Below are 19,141 nucleotides of genomic sequence, written 5' to 3'. Positions count from 1 at the left end.
ATATCTCCTAAATTTTGGTTGGATAAATTTGAACTGTGGGAGAGAGACAAGATGCCCTACTAGAGATGCCTGACATTTACCTCCTCCCCTATAAAGAAGAATGAGTAGAGAGTGCATGGCTATATTTTGAGGTGAGTGACCCTAAAGGAACACTGGAAATCAGCAGAGAGAGAGAGTGAAACCTTGTATGATTCAGAAACTTGAAATAATAGCATAGAAAAAACCAAAACACTCTGGCAACTGACACCTGGGTTCCACGGCCATGGGAGGGGGAAATTCCCCTTTGCAAGTGTTAGAGTCACCAAGAGAGTTCAAAAAAACTTTATCAGTGTGAATGCTTGCAATCCTATCTACTTGAAATTTTTCGTCCTCACAGGTTTGTACCCCAGTTAGATAAGCAACCTGAGATTTTTAAAGTACCTTTGCTGGGGAGAAGAGTCTTACATCACCTTCCAATGAACATTCAGACTGCTAGGTGCCATCTTGAGAAATGAGCTACTTTCTGAATTTGTGCTGTTCTTTGGATCAGGAACTTCTGCATAGCTCCATCTCTGGGACCCTACAGAAATTGTACTGCAGTGGCTTATGGGGTGGCTATCTCATGAACCCAATTTAACCCAGCAGAGTGACTATGACCAAAACCTTCCAGTTGCCCTGCCCTGTCAGGATAGTTGTTGTGGCATGGAATAGAAGGTAAGGTGCCACCCTTGAGAGCTAAGAAATCAGGGCACTTTCTTTTTGAAGATTAAGAGTGTGGCCAGCTGCAAGCATGCTCGCTCACAACAATACCAAGACTGAAAGAAGGCACCAACATAGTTCCCACCATGCTTCCTCCCTGTACTGCCCTCAGGCACCTGTTACTGACAATGCTGTGAGAGAACACCGTGGTTCCCACTACCACCCCATCCATGGGTGCATGCTGGGGAGGCCCAGAGCAACTCCAAAGCTCCATCTATTACATCACCTCCAGACATCTCCCACATAGGGGTTAAGAAGAACTTTGTCATCTTCAGCCTCCACCATACCTCTGGGTGAAAGTCACAGGTGAAGGGTTCAAGAAATAAGACCCAGCTCCAGCTGCTACACTCTACAGACCTAAACAATGTTGCTGATGTACCAAGAGGAAAAACATGGCTCCAGCCACTTCCCTACACCTGGGCACACATTGCCACCAAGAAGAATACCACAATCCTGTTTCTAATCCACCACCCACCCCTTTACTGTGTCAGCATGCACTGCTGTTGGGGGTGAGTAAGTGCCACAGAAGGGGTGCTGCAGTTTCTTACCAATGCAGAATTGGTTCACAGCACCATCTAGTTACAGGACAGGTGCTGCTTCTGGCCCCTCACAACTATTGGGGTTGAAAGAGGTTCTTGATAGTCACAGACGTAGCATTACCAATGCTAAGTCTGTTAAAAGTTCCCAATTAGGGCCACCATTCCCATTGCAGGAGTAGACACTGAGCACTCCACACTCACTGCTGTCTTGACCATACTTGACTGACCTCTTAGACTATCCTCATTATTGCATAGCACACAGAAATAGTAGGTCTCTCCAATTCGGCTGTGGTATTACTGTATCCAAAGATATTAATTAGAGCCAAAGAAGCTATAGGGAACTATGCTACAGTGCCCAGCTCGGAACAAGGCTAACTGGAAACAAAACACATCCCAAAGGCATATGTTCAGGAGAAGTCACTTACTAAGGAAGGCCATCCCCATAAAAGTGCTAGATATAGCTGATCCAGCAGATATGCAAATCTTCATACAGGAACATAACAAAAGTAAAAAAAAAACAAAAACATGATACTGTGATGCCTTCAAAAGAACACAATAGGGCTGGCATGTGGCTCACATGGTACAGTGCCTGCCTAGCAAGTATGAGGCCCTGAGTTCAAACCCCTTCCTGCTTTCTTCAATATATACTTTCATTTTGTTATATTAAATACAGGTGGTATGGTCTCTTACTTTATTTCCTTAGCTCTTATGAAGTTACTTTGATGTGTGAATAGCTGTTCAATTTGTTGTTTCTGTGAGGGAGAAAATTACTGGAGGCTCTTATTCAGATGGCATCTTGCTCCTCCTTCTAATAGGATTTTCTGTATTTTATGTTATATGTAGCATTAAGTTTTCATTTTAATCAAAAGCTTTAATAAAAAAATCTATTGTTATTGTGTACAGCATATTCTTCTGAAATATACATTAATTGAAGAATAATTGAGGCCGTCACCAGCGCAGCCATGCAGGAGCCGTGAGGAGACTGGTCACCTGCCTTCCTCTTTGCCGCTGGCTGCCTGCATCCTTGGACTTGTTTCAACAATCTGTTAAAACATGGTGATTTACTACAAAGTTCTAGGTGTGGAGAGACATGCCTCACCCGAGGATATCAAAAAGGCATACTGGAAACTGGCGCTAAAGTGGCATCCAGATAAAAACCCTGAGAATAGAGAAGCAGAAAGAAAATTCAAACAAGTAGCTGAGGCATATGAGGTATTATCAGATGCTAAAAAATGAGACATCTATGACAAATATGGCAAAGAAGGATTAAATGATAGAGGAGGAGGTGGAAGTCATTTCAACAGTCCATTTGAGTTTGGCTTCACATTCTGGAACCCAGACGAAGTCTTCAGGGAACTTTTTGCAGAAGAGATTCATTTTCATTTGACATTTTTGAAGAGCCATGTGAAGACTTTTTGGGAAATGGAAGAGGTCCTTGAGGAAGCAGAAGCCAAGGTGTGGGGTCGTTTTTCTCTGCCTTCAGTGGATTTCCATCGTTTGGAAGTAGATTTCCTTCCTTTGACACAGGATTTACTTCATTCAGATCAGTGGGTCACAGGGCCTCACTTCATTCTCTTCCACGTCATTTGGTGGCAGTGGGATGGGCAACTTCAAATCCATATAAATCTCCACTAAAATAGTTAATGGCATGAAAATCACTACGAAGAGAATTGTGAAGAATGGTCAATAAAGAGTTGAAATTGAAGAACGTGGCCAGCTAAAGTCCTTAACAATAAATGATAAGGAGCAGCTGCTACGCTTGGATAACAAGTAATTCAATGCATGCGTTTAACGGAAATGTTAAACAATACCAAGCACCATTTGAGGATTAACAGGAACATTTTTTTTGAAGATTTCAGATGAAATCCACTTTCAGTATACTGTACCTAATCTAAAGTATTTATAAACAGCTCATTGGAACCCGTTTGTCATAGACTTTGAGTTATTGTTGGGACTACACAATAGGACCATTTTTTGTCTTTAAAATTGTAATCTCTGTATGTACTTTGCTTTTTTTTTTAATTAAACATCCAAGGTGGGCCCTGTGACTCCTGAGTAGAGGTAGGACAAGATTGTACTCTTAACACCAGCATGGATCTGCTTTCCATTGTGTTTGAAATGTGAGCCAAGTAGTGTCAGCCTGCTGTGAAGTTAACATTGCCAGGATGAATCTTCTGCAGAAATTATTTCAGTTTTTTCCAGTGTTTAGTAATGAAAAATATTAATGTTGCAGGAAGTTGCTAGCTGAGATTCAAGACACTGAGGCAATTTAGCAGGAAGCAATGTTTTATTGTGCCAGCACAAACTCAATGGACTCATGTCCAAAGGCTGAGCCCCGAGAACAAAGGGGTCTTACCTTATATACCCTTGCAAGCAGGTTACAGAAACAAAAAGCAAGGTCTAATCCAAATATGGTTATACTTATTTTATTGGCTACTTTACCCTAACCATGTGACTTTTTCCCCTCACCAGTACTACATAACCTTCCTCATGTTCAGATTTCTCAGGTTTTATCTCTCTGTTATGCCATCCCTACATCCCTGCTGCTTTCTCAGGATTCAGGCCTAGTCTGTTTTCTTCTGATCCTCCTCCCTGCTACATAATTCCCTCCTTTGATGCTCGGACCCACCTAGGGTCAAAGAGCATCATCTTGATCTAGGGGTTTGTATTTTTACAGCATCATTACATGTGCAGCCATTTCCCTTTTTATAACAGCCCTTATAATAGTCTTGATAGACCACAGCACCAGGGGAACCAGGCAGGGCAATATTAAGCATGTTTTTAGAATTAGGCCCATGGCCCCTATTAGGGTTTTGAATCCACCTAAGGCAGAAAACCATCCTTCAAACAGGTCATTGGAATCGCATCCTCTCCATGTCTGGATGGGGACATGGGCAAGCTTTCTCATTTTGTCTGTGATCCCTTTTATGACCTTTTTTAAAACAATTAATCTGTAAGCAGCAGTTGTTTAGGTTAAGTTTTTCATAAACTTCCCCCTCAGAAGCAAGCAAATACTCTAAAGTCACTGGTTCTGATAGATGGTCTTGTGCATCTTAGTGCTTTGTCTTGCCAGCAAATTGAGGGTTCTTGTAGCTTCATTAGTTATAATTTTAACAACAGCCTATAGCCTGATGATACGGTCGAGCATATATATACGAGTGCAATAGCCCCAGGACCCGTCTTCTGCCCAGGTGGCAGGACCATAGTACTGGATGATTTACTCAGGAGGCCATTTGTCATGTTTTTAATTGCCAATTTGTAAGGCACCCAGTTTTTATCTACTTAATTTTTTTCATATATAGGGACTCCCAGTTTTTCACCTTGTCTGAGGGGAAGCAAGAAGAAGGATGGTCCGATTGAGCCTAGCACGCAAGACCCAAACTGGCTTCTAGGTAGCACTGTATAAGCTTGTTTCCCAAAGATCCAATATAGCCCCCTGGGTGCTCACCAATCTATGTTTGCAGTAAGATCGTCCCATGCTTTCTGGAGATTAGAAAAGTTGGCCAGTGGGTGGGGCTGGGGTTCTGTGTGGTTTGCAGCTCCCCAACATTGGGTCTCTTGGGCAGTGTCATTGTAAAACTTCTGTCCTAAATAAGTTAAAGCCCCCCTTGAGGTGGAGAATTGGCCTTCCGGGTGGGAGATACAATAATTTCAAATGATGGAAGTTTTTAGGAGCCAGATGCCTTTGCTGTGTTTTGGGAAAGCAGTCTCATTTTAAAAGGCTCCCGTGGGTCCAGCTCCCTTGCTTCCCAAGGCTAGTGGTCTCCCATGTTGGTCCCCCCACAAACATAGCATGAAATTACATTCAGTGTCTGGGCTATAGGCTCAGCCAGTGAGAGGAACAAGTTTTTAGTTTTGTCAGAGATGGAAAATTCACCATTTGATGTATAGGCTCTTTCCCAAGCTAGGCCCCCACAGCCACAGCCTGTACCTCCACATCCCCTTTGTCTATGGTTACACATGCATCAAAGAACATTGACACTGGTTTATCAGGACTAAACACCTGGGTGCAGCTGACAAGATTCCCAGGGTGGCAGATGCTCCTGATCTCTACCCATTGCCCCTGAGGGCAGTAAGTGGGGTTGAAGCAGATATGGTGATTTCCATGGGAGCACTCCAGGTAGGTGGTATGGTTGTGAGTATATGACCTGATGACAGAGCCTGCACAGGAATAGTAAGTATGGAAAAGTAAAGTCCTAGTAACAACACTCCCTGCTTGAGTAGTATGCATACACAAGTCACAGGAGGAGGGCTCTGGGGCTGAAAAGGGAGACCAAATCAGTAACAATAAACAGTAATTATGCATCCTGCCCAAAAGAGATAGAAGAGAGCAAATAAAGAACTTTCACCGTAAGTCCAATCAGCGGGGGCAGTTTTTGCCAAGCCTGTGAAGACTAGGGTGAGAACTACAGCAACAGATACAGACAAGGGGTGACAATGTATTACAGTGAGATAACGATGTGAAAAACAGCTCATTTGTCCCATTGGAGAGTTGACTCCTCAAGCTTCTGCCATGCATAGACTAGTCAGCGTCTGGAATGAATAGAGCAGGGCTGTCATCATGCCATTCTTGGTCCCCTGCTGTTTCCTGGGAAGTGGAGTCCTGCCGAGGGAGGACGCTCATGTTCTGGAGGGTTATCTTACATGGTGAAGCAGGATCAGGGATGCACTCCCACTCAAGAGAAGTTGGCTTGACTTGACTGTGGTGGATCCAAGGAGCAATCACTGATACTTTAACTGCAGTGGGAATAGTAGACAAGATAAAAACAAAAGGATCCCTCAATGAGGTTTTAATGGGTGGACATTTTTTTTTTACCCAAACGATGTCTTTTTTTTTAACTGAGTAGAATTACCATGACAGCAATATATAATTAGTACATATGTCCAAGAATATGCGTTGTTTTAAAAAAGTTAAAACCGCCATCTTTAAGTATCGAAGAACATGTTTAGAGCCAGTAAAAATAGTTATTTTTTCTCTATTTAAGTAGAAGACCCTGTCTAAAAATACGAGTTTGTGTCTGGAAGGGCTTTAATGCCAGATAGCCACACGTGTATAAGAACCATTTCCTCAATCCTCTCAGCTTTGGTTATTTTTGAGAGGTCTGGCAGCAGTGACTCCATTTGAACTTTGATGGCATTCCCCCCTTGTCTCTGAGAAGTCTCTTCTGAAGATCTGTCCCAGTACTAACCAGGCCTGACCCTGCTTGGCTTTCGAGACAAGATGAGATTGTTTGTGTTCAGCGTGATGTGGTCTTTGACTGAAGAACTTTCTTTAGTGGTCATTCTTTTCTCATTGTCAGGATTTGTTCTTTCCTGAATTTTGTTTGTTAGGTTGGTCTTGGTCCCACGTCAGGGGGCAGGGTGCATAACGAGCAGATCAGGTGGGAGTCAGTGCCAAATTTTGGCCAAATTTAAGCAACAAAGAGGCTTAGAAGGAGTGGCTCTTAGGCAGTGGGCTTCTAGACAAGGACAGTACAAAACAAAATCTAACAAAAGCAGACATCTAAAAAGCTAACCTGGTTGACACATAAGTAGTCATTTTTTTATGGACTTGATTATAAATACCCCAGAAGGATCAGAACTGTAATGAAAAAACTTGAGTCATGGTTAAAATTTTGATGGACAATTTAGCATCTAACAGAGCAGTATATCACACTAACTTTTTGTTACCATGTTTAACTAAATTTTGTATTTTAGAAGGCTCAGTATACTTGAAAAACATAAATATATTTAATATATAGGAACAAGCAACAGCATCACAGCTCTAAAGAGATTATATATGCATATTAGTTTAGTTGTTGCTCTTGAAGTAAAACCTTAGATTTTTTTCATCAGTTGGGGGAGGAGAACAGGATCAGTGACCCCAAATAGCCCAGTCACAGACACATATAGGGTACCAACTACATTAGAATCACCCAAGACAACAGTTGTTTAACCATGAGGTCATCTAGAAAATTTTACATAAACCAACTCTTAAGTGAACATGACTTAGTTACCTTAGTAGTCAAAACCCCAACAAAAATCACCAGAGAACACAGGTAAATATTTATGGTGACTAAGTGTGGTGTTAGGAAACAAAGTGGCCAAGAATCATGACTCAGATGTTGATATGGGATTACATCCCAGATTGTTGACATTAACACATGGCTTATGACATAGAGCAGGATCCCACCAACCTGTAGTCAATGGAGTCCCCCAAAAAAACAGGCCCAATCTGGATATCCCAAGTCAAAATTGCCTCCGCCTGCCATGTGGAAGGAGTAGGACTAACATCTCCACTCTGCTGAGTCCAATAAAAACTGGAGGTCTTGACTTCTAGTGTAGTGCTCCTTTTTGAGGTTATTTATTTACTTAATCCTATCTGGAGGGTGTACTTTGGCTTTGTTTTACATAAGTAAATCTGTCTCAATCCTCATATCAGTGCAGCAGCACTCCCTGTGCTCAGATACCTCCTGTTTTTTTTGTGTTTTAATAAACTCTTGTCTTGACAAATTTGTAGATTAACCTGTAGCACCAAAAATTCCTGACAGTTATTTTGACAAAACAAAAACCATTTTAAGATAATTTTTCTGTAAATATCATCAAGAACAATACAATATTTTAAAGATAGCCTTGTTGTTATGAGCTTAGAGAACTAAGTTTTACTTTAACATCAGTACATTAAAATTTGACCTTACGAAACCTTTAATGTAACTGGATTTTAGTTAACTTAATCACTTGCATAAGCATCTGTATGCTCCATCTTTTTATGACAACTTATTTTGTATCCCCTGGAGGAGCTTCTCTTTATCTTTTTAAAAGTATTTTTGTCCTTTTATTTTAAAAAGTGTATCATATATATATATATATATATATATATATATGTTAGTTCTTGAAATTAACTCATAAAACCTTTTAACTTAGAACCTTATATTTGTGTGGGAAAAGCCAGAAAGAAAGCAACCTTAAAATTATTTTTTGTATAAAAACAATTTATAGAAAGCCCATCTGTTAATAAACCCATGTATTATAAGAGAGAATTAAATCCCAGATTTTATTTACGACAGAATGTAACAGGCTAAGGTCATTTTTAACTATCCAAATTTTAAGATTTCTGTTGCAGACTGTAGCCTCCCTTTTTTTTCTCCTCTGGTCTAAGTCAGAGTGTTAACCCCTGAATGCCTGCATCTTAGTGAGACCTGATTGATTGATTAAAAGTAGCAGTAGAACAGAGTAATAATTTTTTTCATTGACTCTATAATAAGAACTGTTCTCAAGATGTTTACATAATTATGTGTAAAAAGCCTAAGCGGTTTATAACAGAGATCTTTAAAACAAATGTCCTATTTTTTTGTTACCTTGAGTATCATATTAACCTTATAGCAGCAGGTTAAGAATCATTTTGAAGATGCTTACACATAAACACACACTGTGAGTACACCATTAGATAGATGGATGCATAATCTGACCAGCCATTAGCAAGGGAATCATAAGCATCTCATGACTGTCTCAGTAACAGACCAAGCTTACTGCACCAACCTTTTGGAACAGTTTTTTTTTTTTACCAACAACAGTCAAAATTGCTCTTTTTTTCTCACCCTTTTAGGTAGGTTCTCCCTGTTTATGCTCCCTAGAAGTAAAGACTCCAGCAAGTTCAGTATTTCTGGCATATTTTAATAATCCTAAGTTGTTTTTTATTTACTTTTTATTTTTAAAGACATAAAAACTCAACTGAAGGAGTGTATTAAACCTTTCATCCTTTTCTGTCTCCAAACATTTCATGACATTTACACTTTCAATTTACTAGACTTCATCCATGAAGACCTCATCCCAATTTTGTTTCAGTTCCTCCACTTTTCCCTCTCTACATTCACAACCCTTCTGCAACATTCCTTTTCTTTTAAGTCAAACCAAATCTTATGTATCAGTGCAAGTCCATCTTTCATGTGCTAATTTTTGTAAGAGCTCAGTTAGTGCTGAACCTCAGTCCTCCTTCAGGATGCCCATTTTGGGTGAAGATGTGCAAACTGGGGCACCAAAACTACCCATCAAGACTGAAAGACTCTGATTTCTCCTCAGTCTACTCAATAAATTGCTACCTGAATTTAAATAAATAACAGAGTCTGGTTTTTGAAGACCAATTTTAGCCTCTTGGATTTTCCCATTGTCCTGGGCATTAGGGTTTTTTCTTTTTCTTTTTTTTTTTACAACTACTTTGTAAACTTTATTAACCACAGTGTTGTCTAGTGACCCTTCCAGGGGCCATCCTACACCAAAAGCAGGCCAATCTACTTCACAAAGGAACTTTAGCTTGTCAGGAGTTAACTTAACTCCATAGTCTCCATTAAATTCCTTTTTAAAGTTATTAATCATACACTACAAGGTTATATTCTTACTCTGATTTCCACCCATCTCCTCCCATTACCAGACTGCCAAACAGACACAGAGGGAGAGGGGTTTTGGAAAAGCACTCACTTCATCTGTCTCCAGCTGCTCCCCTAGCGGGGACTTAGGTGTTTCTTTGGCCCTAGTGAGTCCTTACAAACCCTGGACCAAAGGCCCTGTTAGGGCTCACCCTTGACCTTATGAGTTCACCATAGAACTGCAGATTGGGACTCCTCACTCACTTTGCATCTGGGCTGCGTCTCAGGCTCACACAGCTCAGTACTTCCACCCCACTCCCTAAACCTGAAAGACATGGTTTCACTGTGGTTACTAGCATTCTCTGGGAGGTGATCAGTCTCCCCTTCTGCCTCCTGAGGCAAGCCTGAATTCGAACCCAGGTTCTTACCAGTCTGATAAGCAGTGTTCCCTTCCCTCACACCTCACTGGGTTCCATTGTGCATCCAAGGCCCTCACCCCAACTCATCAGGAGGATGAAGCCTCCTCTGGATCAAGCTGCCTGTTGGCGCCTGGTGGGATCTCCTCCCAGCAGTCCGGGGGAATGCACCCTGGTGACAAGGGAGGTGATAACTCACTGTGTCTCCGCAATCCCAGACAAGCTCCCAAGAAATGTTGCAGGAAGTTACTAGTTGAGATTCAAGACACTAAGGCAATTTAGCAGGAAGCATTGTTTTATTGTGCCAGCACAAACTCAGTGGACTCGTGTCCAAAGACTGAGCCCCGAGAACAAAGGGGTCTTACCTTATATACCCTTGCAAGCAGGTTACAGAAACAAAAAGCAAGGTCTAATCCATATATGGTTATATTTAATTTTATAGGCTACTTTACCCTAGCTTTGTGACTTTCCCCCCTCCCCAGTGCTACGTGACCTTCCTCATGTTCAGATTTCTCAGGTTTTATCTCTCTGCTATGCCATCCCTGCCTCCCTCCCTGCTGCTTTATCAGGACTTATGCCTCATCTGTTTTCTTCTGATCCTCCTCCCTGCTCCATTTAATGCATTAATGGTAATATGTTTCTGGTAAACTGGGTCTTTTGTCACTTGCTTAAAAAAAGAATAATTGACATATACTTTCCTCACATAATTATTTTTGGTGATAACAAAATCTAACTTATTAACAGTTTTAGCCAATATAATATATTGTTTTAAACTGTAATTTTCACATTGACAATAGATCTTTTGAATTTATTCCTCCTATTTAACTTTAAATTTGTATATTTTGACCAACATCTCTCCCACCCTCCCAACCATAGTAACCATTATTCTACTTTCTACTCTCACTTTTTAGATTTCACATTTATTGAGATCATATGGTATTGGTTTTCATTTAAGGTAATCTCCTACAGTTTCAACCATGCTGACACATGAGGATTTAAAAAAGAAAGATTTCGTTCTTTTTAAAGGTTGAATTGTATTCCAGTGTGTGTGTGTTTGTGTGTGTGTGTGTGTGTGTGTGTGTGTGTGTGTGTGTGTGTGTGTGTATGCTACACACTGTTGATGGGAATGTAAATTAGTAAAGCTGCTATAAAAGAGTATGGAGGTTCCTCAAAAAATTAAGATTAGAACTGCCATGGAATTCAGTAATCCTACTGCTGCTGAGTATGTATCCAACAGAAATAAAATCAGCATGTTAAAGCAATATCTGCTCTCTCATGTTTATTAAAACAGTAGTCATAATAGGCAAGATACATAATCAAACTAAGTGTCCATTAATGGATGAATAGATGAACAAAACAACATTTATGCACAATGGAATACTTTTCAGCCATAAAATGATGAAATCCTATCATTTTTGACAGCATGGATGTAATTGGAGAACATTATGTTAAGTGAAATAAGCCAGGCACATAAAGAAAAAGACCACATGATCAACCAACCGTACATGGAAAATAGAAAAGGGGTTCCCGTAGAAGGTGTTCTTATGGTAGAGATTAGAACAGTGGTTTACTAGAGACTAGGAAGGATAGGAGCAGATGGGGTTAAAAGGAAGTTACTCAATGAATACAAAGTTACAATTAGATACATGATCTATTACACAGCAGACTAACCATAGTTAAAAATTACGCAATGTGTATTTCAAAGTAGCTGCAAAAGAGGATTTCAAATGGGTTCACCAGGAATAAATGCAGAATGTTTGAGGTTATATATATGGTAATTATTTTGTGTCAGTCAGCACATAATATATAATGTATTGACATAACACATCACAATTCATAAATGTGTATAATTATTCTGTCAACTAAAAATTAAAATAAAAAATATGTCTACCATATGACTAAGTATTGTTATATATGTATACATCTTTGTCTTCTTTAGAGAACTGTCCATTCAGTTCTTTTATTTTATTGTTGTGCTGGGTAGGGGTACATTGTGGCATTTACAAAATTTCTTACAATATATAAAATTTATCATACTTGAATTCACCCCTCCACCATTCTCCTTTATCCACTCTCCCCCCATTTCTGGAGCAATTTCAACAAGTATCATTTTTCCATTTATATACATGTGTACATAGTATTTGCACTATATTCACTCTCCCACACCCTTTTCCCACCTAATACCCCTCCCACCCATTCTGGTCTTTAATTCATTTTTTAATTGGGCTATTTGTTTTCTTGCTGTTGAGTTGTTTCAGTTCCTCATATACTAACCCTTCATCAAATTATGGCTTGCAAATATTTTCTACCATTCTTTTGACTGTCTCTTTACTCTGTTAATTATTTCCTTTACCATGTAGAAGGTTTTCAGTTTGATGTAATATCATTTGTCTATTTTTGTTTTTGTTGCCAGTCCTTTTGAGGTGATATCCAAGAAATCATAGTCTAATATCATAGAACTTTCTCCCTGTTTTCTGCTAGTAGTTTTAAAGTTTTGAATTGCATATTAACTCTTAATCCATTTTGAGTTGATTTTTGTATATGGTGTAAGGTAAATACTTATTTTCATCCTTCTGCATGAGAATATCCAGTTGTATCAACATCATTTATTGAAGATTCTGTCCTTCTTATTGTGTAAGGTGCCAAAGCACCTTTCTAAAAAAAATCAACTAACCATAAATGCATGGATTTATTTCTGGGCTCTCGATTCTGTTCCATTAGTCGATATGTCTGGTTTTATCTTAGTGCCAGGCTACTTTGGCTACTATAATTTTGTAGAATATTTGGAAGTTCAGAAATGTAATGTTTCCAGCTTTGTTCTTTGTGGTCAATTGTGGTTCAACACAAATTTTACAGTTTTTTTCTATTTTTGTGTACAATGTCATTGGGATTTTGATAGGAATTGCACTGAACTTATAGATCACTTTGGGTAGTGTGGACATTTTAACAATATTAATTCTTCTATTCCATGAACACAGGCTACCTTCCCATTTATTTATATTCTATTTAATTTTTGCATAAATCTTTTCCCTCTGATATGGTTTGAATCTGTCTCCTCCAATTCAGGTATTGCCAATGTGATATGATTTGAGAAGAGACCTATAAGAAGTGATTAGGTAATGAAGAATTTAATTTTGAGAATGTATTATGGTTCCTATCAATGAGGTTTCAAGTCACATTCATCAAGCTTGTCCTGCCTTCCACAGAGTGAGGACACAGCATTCCTCCCCTTGGAAGGATGCAGCCATCAACAGACTACTGAGCTCCCTGACACCTTGATCATAACTTTCTTGCCTCCAGAAATATGAGTAAAAAAATTCTGCTCCTTATAAATTACCCAGTTTTTAGTATTATGCAATAGCAACACAAAATAGGCTAAAGCAACCTTCTTTGTTGAATTTATTCCTAAGTGGGTTTTTTTAAGCTATTGAGGTACGATTGTTTTCCCAATTTCTTTTATGAATCATCTTTTATAGTTCATTGTAGTGTTGGAAACACTACTAATTTTCATACGTTGATTTTGTATTCTGTAACTTTGCTGAATGTTAGTTTGGCCAGCGGAGTCTTTAAGGTTTTCTTTCTTTTTCAGTGGTACTGGGTTTGAATTCAGGGCTTCATGCTTGCTAGGCAGGCACTCTACCACTTGAGCCTCACCCTCCAGTCCTTTTTGTTTCAGTTATTTTTAGGATAGGGTTTCACATTTTTGCCTGGGGTTGGCCTTGAACTGCAATCCTCCTACCTATACCTCCCATACAGCTGGGATCACATGCAGACACCACTATGTCCAGCTTGTTGGTTGAGATGAGGTCTCACTAACTTTTTATGTGGACCCACCTTGAGTCATGATTCTCTCAATCTCCACTTCCCAAGGAGCTGGGATTACAGGGGTGAGCCACTGTACCTGGCTTTAGGGTGTCCTAAGTGTAAGGTCATGTCATCTACAAATAAACAATTTTCTTCCTTTCCAATTTGGTGACTTTTATTTCTTTCTCTTACCCAATTGCTCTGGCTATGATTTCCAGTACCATGTTGAATAGAAGTGGCAAGGATGGGCATCTTTGTTTTGTTACTTACATTAGAGGAAAAGCTTGCAACTTTTCACTGATGAGTGAAATATTAACTGTGGATACGTGGACTTTGTTGTGTTGAGGTAATTCCTTATAGACTTAATTTTTGAGAATTTTTAATCATGAAAGAATATTAAATTTTATCTAATGCTTTATCTGCATCTTTGAGATGATAATATGATTTTTGCCCTTTAGTGTGTTAGTGAGGTGAATCATATTTATTAGTTTGCCCATGCTGAACTATCCTTGCATCCCAGGTATTCAAATCTCACTTGTCCATGCTCAATGACTCTTTTAATGTACTATTGAATTAATTTTCTAGTATTCTATTGAAGATTTTCATCAGGTTTATTGGTTTGTAATTTTCTTTTATTATTGTGTCTTTGTCTGCCTTGATATCAGAGTAATGCTATTCTTGAAAAATGTCTTTGGAAGCATTCCCTCCTCTTTGAAACTTTTGAAGAGTTAAAGGGATTGGTATTAGTTCTGTTTAAAAAGTGTTTATTAGAGCCAGGCACCAATGGATCCCACTTGTAATCACAGCTACTCAGGAAGTAGAGATCAGGAGGATAGCAGTTCAAAGCCAGCCCTGACCCCTATCTCAAAAAAACCCAATCACAAAAAAGAGCTGGTGGAGCTGCTCAAGGTTTAGGCATCCCAGTACTGCAAAAATGTTTATTACAGCTGGATGCTGATGGATCACACCTGTAATCCTAGCAATTTGAGAGGATGAGATTGGGAAGATTGCGGTTTGAAGCCAGCCTTGACAAATTGTTCATAAGACCCCCATCTACAAAAAATAACCAGAGCAAAATGGACTGGATGTTTGACGCAAGCAGTAGTGTCTTCTTTCCAAAAGAGAAGCCCTGAGTTCAAACCCCAGTCCCAGCCCCTCCCCCAAAATGTTTGTTAGGATTTTGCAGGAAAACTATCAGATCCAGATCTTTTCTTATCCTTTCTTTTTGTGGTATTGGGAATTAAACCTAGGACCTCAAACATTCTGGGTAAGCACTTTACCACTGAACTAAATCTCTAACACCAGGGTTTTTTTTTCTGGAGTTTGAACTCAGGGTCACACACTTGCTAGGCAGACACTCTACCACTTGAGCTACTCTGCCAGCCCTTCATGCTTTGGTTATTTTTAAGATAGGGTCTTGCTTTATGCCGGGGCTGACTTGGACCACAGTCCTCCTTTTTGTGTTTCCTTGCATAGCTGGTGTGACAGGTATGTGCTGCCAGGCCCAGCCATTGATTGAGATGGGATCTCACAAACTTTTTGCTAGGAATGGCCTTGAACCACGATCCTTCCAATCTTACCTCCGAAGGAGCTAGGATCACAGTCTTGAGCGGTTTGTTTATTTTTTTTTCTTTTGGATGGGAGAATTTTAACTACTGATTCAACCTCTTTACTTGTTACTAATATGTTCAGATTTTCTCTTTCTTTGTGATTCAGTCTTGGTAGGTTTCTAGCAATTTACTTATTTATTTATTTATTTTAGATTATGAAGTTATTATTTATGGTAGTGTCTCACAACCCATTATATTTCAGGGGGATCATTTGTAATGTCTCTGTTGAACTTTTCTATTGTTTTTCTAGTCTATATTTTTTTTCTGCTTTGATCTTTGTTATTTCATTCCCTCTACTAAGGTGGACATGCTTTTTTCGTTTTCTAATTTCTTGAGTTATAACATTAGGTTAATTATTTCAGTTCTTTACTATAGATATTTTTGCTATAAAATTCCCATTAGAAATGCTACTGCTAGGGGAGAGGGAGGGAGCAGAGGGTAGGAGGGAGAAATGGCCCAAACAATGTATGCACATTTGAAGAAATGAATAAAAAAAAAGAAATGCTACTGCTATATCCCATAAGTTTTGGTATGTGTTTCCATTTCTGTTTGTCTCAAAAAAAATTTATGATTTTCTTTTTTAATTTAGTATTCATTAATAGTACAAAGGGGAGTTTCTTGTGAATATTCTGTATATGCATACAGTGTATTTTGTGCAAATTCATCCCTCCATTATATTTCCTTAACCTCCCTCCCTTCTTCCTTCCTTTCAAAAACAATATTTGATGGATTTGTTTATGCTATCTCCATACATATATAAGTAACATACTTTGACCCTCTTCACCCCCTTGTATTCACCCCATTACCCTCCCTCTCCCATTGGAATCCCCCACGACAATGTCCCCTTTGCACTCAAGTCCAATTCTATTTTTATTTTTATCATTTTAGACACATTCTGCATATGAGAAGAAACACATGATATTTGACTTTTAAAAATTATTTTATTAACATAATATTGTATAGGGGGATACATTGTGATATTTACATATGTACTTACAATATATCTTAATTAAATTCACCACCTCTATCATTCTCCCTCATTCCCTCTCTCTCCTTCTTAGAATGATTTCAAAATATTTCGTTATTCTATTTTTATATATGAATACAAAATACATTCACCATATTTGCCCTCATTCACCCTTTCCTTATGCCTTCCCCCCTCCCACCCTTGAAAAGACCTGCTTTACCTTCCTTTCCTTCATTTTTTTAAAAGTGTGCATTGATAGTTCAAGGGAGTTTTGTCTTGGCATTTCAGACATGTGTGTATTGTGCTTTAATAAGATTAACACCACACCCCCATTTCTTACTCTTTCTTTATCACTTTGCTGCCCTATTACTCAACAGCTTACAGTGCATTGGTTTATGTTATCTTCATACATGATGCAATGTTTCAATATTTATCACTCTCTAATATTCTCTTTCCCTCTCCCACGCCTGTAGTCCTCTCAGACAGACTTACTAATACAACTTTGTTTTCTGCTTTATTTTGTTAAGTATGTTTTCTATGCCTTTTGCTTGTATATCTTTTCCTTCTTGTATGACCATGATTCATAGGTTTGACATTTTAATGGTGTCCCAGATGTCTTACATGTTCCATTTCTACTTTCTTAATTTTTTCTTTTTCTTTATCTGAATATTCTAATTCCTCTGCCTTGTCTCAAGCCTTGATATTCTGACTTGATCCATTCTATTCAAGACTCTTTCAACTGCTTTATTTGACTTATTTAGTTTTTCATTTCCAGAATTCCTATTTGATTTTTTTCAGGCTTTCAGTATCGTTATTGAATTCCTCTTTCATGTTCTGCATTATGTTCCAATTTCATTCATTTTTTTCATGTTTGCTTCACTTTCATTGATCATTATTATAATCATTCTTTTGAATTCTTTGTCTGAGATTTCATCTACTTCATTATGCTTGGTGTCCATTATTGTGGAGTTGTTGGCTTTTGTAAGAGTCAGGAAGCCTTGTTTTTTCCCCATATTTTTGTGTTTCTGCATTGGTATTTGTGCATCTGATGTCAAGCCATTGATTGGAAGTATTTTCAATAATCAGGCAGGACTGTGGCAAGGGTTGAGGAGTACTTTCCTACCACTGAACTGGGGTAGCTTGGTTAAAAAAAAATTCTCCCATGTGCTCAGGGCACCAGACCTGATACCCAGCACTAACCAGATATTGAAAAGCTAGTTGGAGTCTCTTACAGTTCCTAGTATATGAGTTGTTGCTATATTTGGGTTGAGGTCAAGGCCAATCAAGATTCAGTTGTTTTCTGTGCTGCTTTCACTTTAGAATCTTCCTTTCTTTGTATACTGGAAACTACTTCTTGCTACAAGGAGCTTTGTAGTCTGTGTCTAGGCAGATTAACTTGCTTCCCAAGGCCACCAATTTGTGCCCCCAGGGGCATCTAGTGTCCAAGGCTACAGGTGTCCACAAAATGTGTCAAATACTAGGGGAAGCAAGCAGAGCACTTGGTTATGCACTGTGGTGGAGAACTGGAGGATTCATTCTGCAGGTTGAGGGCTTTCAGACTCTGAAAAGTCTGAATGCATTCAGAACTGCCTAGCAGTTCACCACCCTGTACAGGAGAGGAGACCTGGGAAAACTGCATGATCCTCAGTTCTTATTCTCAGAGCTCTCAGTTCTGTCTGGTAGCAAACACCAGCAGTTCCTGAAGCCTGAGTACTCTGCCAGCCACAGGCTCAGTCCTGTTAGGTTGGTAAATTGAGATTGTTCTTTATTAATGTAGGTATATACCACTATAAAATTCTCTCTTAGTGCTGTTTATTATGCCACCCACAAAGTTTTGGTATGTTGTATTTTAGGTTTCATTTATGTCCAGACAGATTTTCTTTTAATTTCCTCCTTTATGTAATGGTTGTTCAGGTTGTGTTACTTAGTTCCAACATTTTTGTGAATTCTTCTATTTTCTTTCTGTTATTGATTTCTAGTTTCATTTCTCTGTGTTCTAAGAAGGTACTTAGTATGGTTTCAATTTTCTTAAATTTGCTAAGACTTGTTTTGTGACCTAATATGTTCCTGCATTGATTTTCTGCCTGGATGTTCTATCTATGTTTGGAAGTGAGGTATTAAGGTCTCCTACCATTATTGTATTGCTGTTAATTTCTCCCTTCATATTTCTCCCTCAATATTTGTTTTTTATATTTAGGCACTCTGATTTCAGGAGCATATATGTGTGTGTGTGTGTGTGTGTGTGTGTGTGCAATTGTTTTATCTTCCTGCTGCGATGACCATTTAATCATTATGTATTAACCTATTAGTCTCTGGTGACAGTTTTTTACTTAAAGCCTATTTTATTAATGTAAGTATAGCCACCCAAACTCTCTTTGGTTATCATTTGCATGGAATAGCTTTTTCCATCCTTTACTTTCAGCCCATGTGAGCCTTATATCTAAAGTGAATTTCTTTCATGTAGCATATGACTGGACTTGTAGTTTTTTAAGTCTATTCAGCTTTTGAATAGGGGAGTTTAATTGAGTCATTGATAAGTAAGGACTTACTATTGCCACTTTGCTGTTTTCTGTTTGTTTTGAATTCTTTTGTTCCTTTATTCTTTTGCTGTCTTTGCTACTTGGTTATTTTTTTAAATGGTTTGTTTTGATTTCTTTTTCTTTATCTTTTGTGCACCTATCATATTTTTCCTTTGAGGTTATCATGAGGCTTGTATAAATAAATA

General features: G+C 38.6%; 1 pseudogene; it reads left to right on the top strand.

Annotated features, from left to right (window-relative positions):
- Positions 1 to 2,330: 2,330 nt before the first annotated feature.
- Positions 2,331 to 3,051, top strand: LOC141419683 (dnaJ homolog subfamily B member 6-like; annotated as a pseudogene).
- Positions 3,052 to 19,141: the final 16,090 nt, after the last annotated feature.

The sequence above is a fragment of the Castor canadensis genome, chromosome X (genome assembly GCF_047511655.1).
Source record: "Castor canadensis chromosome X, mCasCan1.hap1v2, whole genome shotgun sequence".
NCBI lineage: Eukaryota > Metazoa > Chordata > Mammalia > Rodentia > Castoridae > Castor > Castor canadensis.
This window is presented reverse-complemented; position numbering and strand designations above follow the sequence as displayed.